Here is a 3,859-nt window from a genome sequence, read left to right as displayed (position 1 = left end):
AGATAGGTGGTTACAGTCTGTAAAGGAATCAATACGACGATCCAGCAAAAGCCTCGTGGACCCTAAGAACACGGAGCGACCCAAGTCCGGAGGTAGCGCACGAACTTTCGAACCTTGGCGGTAAAATTCCTGCCAGATGTGATGTAGTTAATCACACACTGAATGCAGTTCGCGTACTGTCTTGCCCAGCCTATCTTTATGGTGAGTTGATGCATTCGTCTTTTGGTCTTATGATCAACCGTTGGTTTTGTTTTACGGTTCGCATCGGCCAAAGCTCTAGCTGCATTACACATAAAAATTGATAGTCCAGAGGTCGGGTTCTTCGGGAAAATGTCCACACAGCTCCTCATCCATTTCAGCCAGAGCTTTAGGCTTGAGAGAAACCTAGTTGTTGATGTTTCTCCGGGTCACAAAACATCGCTCTTCCTCTGTCGGATGCCTGCCGGCTATTGGTCTTAGTGTCGCCTCTCTTTTTCTTTTGCGGGCTTGTTCTGGCTGTGGTAGAATAGGCATTCCGCTTACATAGCCCCTTCTTTGGAGTACTTCGGAATGATTTCGCAGACGTTCATGCGAAAAGTGCGATAATTCCGTGTGTTTCTCAGACCACAGAGCATGCAGTCCAGCGATGTAACCCCGTTCAGGGGCCAAACGAGAAGCTAGGAAAAGGAGTTCGTCCATCCTTGCAGAACCTCGCATCCAAAGATAAGGTTGCGTACTCTGAGAGGTCGCCCGATATCTCGGAGTCACCGTTCTAGACATCTCATCCAGGTGCCATCCAGCTTTTAGCTGATAGTAGATACATATTGTAACAAGACAAATTTTTGAACTCCATTTATTTTATTTATTATTTGATTTTTCGTGGCGAAATCTGTTCTCTCGGCACGTGGCACGGTGATCCAAAGGCATATTTAGGCTTAAGTTATGAATTTAGGATTAACTTGTTCGATTTTTTTGTTTGTTTATTATTTATGACCTTATCTCATCGCTATTCTCAACGAGAGATAACGAGGGATTTTTAGAGCTTTGTAAGGCTGCTACTCAAAATTGTGAATCGAGATTTCAATTTGAATCTGGTTCCCGCCTTTTCGTATGCTGTCTCCAATATTCCCGGAACCTGGATGGAAACCTGAGATGCCTCCAGAGCCAGGGATAACTCTGGATCATTTTCTCTAGGCCTTGGGAACGAACTTAGTAGCCTTGAGCTATACTTAGGTCTGCACCCGTAATTCTTTTGTGGGAGGAAGTCCTCACACCCCTTAACAAGGCCCTTGACGCTTAAAGCACTGGACCGAGAGCCCAGCCTACTTCAAGACTTCCGCGATGAACATGAGAGGCAGGTCTGATTGTCCTTGACTTGTTGCCGTATGGGGTCACTATCAAGGGCTGTCCCGATTGTTACGAACAATGGAGAGCCGAGGGACCGCACCAACCAGGAAAGCCCAGGAAGTAAGGAGGCACGACCACAACAGAAGAGGATACGGAGGCGTTAGGGCTGGCAGTCTAACCCACTACCAAGGAATTTGTTCGATATCGTTACCCTCATTCAAAATTTTATAACATTACAAAAAATATGTATTTTAATATCCTGGTTTGCTATCGTATCATAACGTAAAGGTGATTACTATGATTGAATTGAAAGTTTGGGGTCATACAGTATCATAAATTCACCACGATTATTTTGAACATCCATTAGATACCGTACCGTTACGAATGAAACAAAAAAGAAAAAAAAACTGTTTGGCTATCGTTATCTGAAACGTTGGATTTTGTTGCTCTCGTTAATGGATACACCTTATCGCTATCGTTCCTTTTTTTATATATCATTAGTTACTTTCTCGGGCAAACCCCACCCCGTAGCAGCAGCCACTAAGGTACTTTTTTGTGGTATAGCCTTTCCTTTATTTTTCTTCATGTCAATTTTATATTTTCTTTCTTTTTTCTTTCTTCTTTCGTGTTCAATCAAACATTTGAATTGCCTCCTTTCCTTATTTAGTTGTCATCTATGCTTTAATTGTCTTGAATACACATTACAAACTAACAAAAATAAAAAAGGTAATCTCTAAAAATAACATGCATCTTAAATTGGTTACATGCCCTGCCCCATTACCCAATTAACATCAACCCAAAATGTAGCCAGTTCCCTAACCTGTAAAGTCCTAGTCCTTAGTTGTAAGAGTACGCTATATTCTAGCTTAAAGTAAATTTTTTGTTTGTTATGCCATTTTCTGGAGACTCGTGCCGTGACGATCTAACAGCCATTGCTATTGCTGTCTAGTAGAGAAGCGAATCTTACTGAGACCTTCTGTTTTGTTTGTTTAAAAGATTGAAACTTAGATATTATTATTTTTGTTTCGAATATTACGATCATGCTTTTTTTGTTATTTTGCTTTCTTTCATTCTGAGTTCGTTTTTTATCATTAGAAAAGCTCATTTCAGTTTAAAAAAATTTTTTGTCGTTTTACGGCCAATGTTGGCTTTTTCCCATGGAGGGAGTGTTGCAACAAGACAAATTTTTGAAGTCCATTTATTTTATTTATTATCTGATTTTTTGTGGCGAAATCTGTTCTCTCGGCACGTGGCACGGTACTCCAAGGGCATATTTAGGCTTAATTTAAGAATTCAGGATTAACTCGTTCGATTTTTTTGGTTTGTTTATCATTTATGACCTTACCTCACCAATATTCTTGGGGGGATTTCTAGAGCTTTGTAAGGCCTTCAGAGAACTGGAATGTACTTGGTGGTGCTACTCAAAATTATGAATCGAGATTTGAATTTGAATCTGGTTCCCGCCTTTCCGTATGCAATCTCCAATATTCCTGGAACCTCGATGGAAACCTGAGATGCCTCCAGAGCCCGGGATAACTGAGAATCATTTTCTCTAGACTTTGGGAACGAACTTAGTAGCCAGGAGCTATGCTTAGGTCTGCACCAGTAATTCTTTTGTGGAAGTCCTCACATTCCTTAGCAGGGCCCTTGACGCTTAAAGCACTGAACCGAGAGCCCAGCCTACTTCAAGTCTCCCGCGATGAGGATGAGAAGCAGGTCTGATTGCCTTAGACTTGTTGCCGTATGTTTTTTCAATGCGGACACTCTTGCTCCAGAAAGGACGAGAGCTTGCTCATTTACCGGAAACGCAGCGGATCTGCCCTGTAGATATTTTTGTTTATTAGTTACAGTGTACTCATTGAGCCGTCCCTGCATTCTTCTTTCAAACCGGCACCACGGGCGGAAAGAGCGGGTTGAGATTCGAACAAACGAATTCCAGGACAGCGCCGAGCAAGCAGCCGATCAGCAACGTGCAGGGAAACTCACCCAAAGAAGACGAGACCACGAGAAAATATGACATGTTTCGGGCTTGATTTTCTGTTGTATCTATTGCTTCTCTTAGATTAAAATGGCCGCGATTGGCATTATGTCGAATAGCGAATCAAACTGGTCATCCGTATTTTAATGTTTAATCATCGTGTAGCTATCGAGAATTTAATCGTGTGAAAGTTTTCGTTCTCGGTAACTTATTTAGGTTAGGTAGAGCACTATGCTCAAGTAGGGTACTTTAACCATTATGTTAGCCCTTGGAGAATCGGCACACCTTATTATTTAAATTGATAAATTATGTGAACCTTCGGGAAAATTCCTCCTTTGTAAAATTTGCTATCGCATGTTCAAACCTGTAAAATAAATTTTAGGTAAATTTTTTTACGCGTAAGAAGTAACCTAAAATTAAAATGAATCAGGTTAGCGCATGCACGCCTGGCGTCCAACAAACTTCTCTTTTTTAGCTTTCGTTTCCGTTGAGATTTTTCGCGATTTCAGAGCTAGGACGTGAGAAGGGCAAAGTAAGTAAACGGTAAGTTTACCG

The 3,859-nt window shown here is 41.4% G+C and overlaps 1 protein-coding gene across 3 annotated transcripts in view; it reads left to right on the top strand.

Annotated features, from left to right (window-relative positions):
• Positions 1-3,859, top strand: part of LOC117167431 — a 47,642-nt gene that overhangs the window by 33,383 nt on the left and 10,400 nt on the right. The gene's annotated exons all lie outside the window — the stretch shown is intronic.

This window comes from Belonocnema kinseyi, chromosome 2 (assembly GCF_010883055.1).
Source record: "Belonocnema kinseyi isolate 2016_QV_RU_SX_M_011 chromosome 2, B_treatae_v1, whole genome shotgun sequence".
Taxonomy (NCBI): Eukaryota; Metazoa; Arthropoda; class Insecta; order Hymenoptera; family Cynipidae; genus Belonocnema; species Belonocnema kinseyi.
The sequence above is the reverse complement of the archived record's forward strand: the minus strand, read 5'-3'. Positions and strand labels throughout refer to the sequence as shown.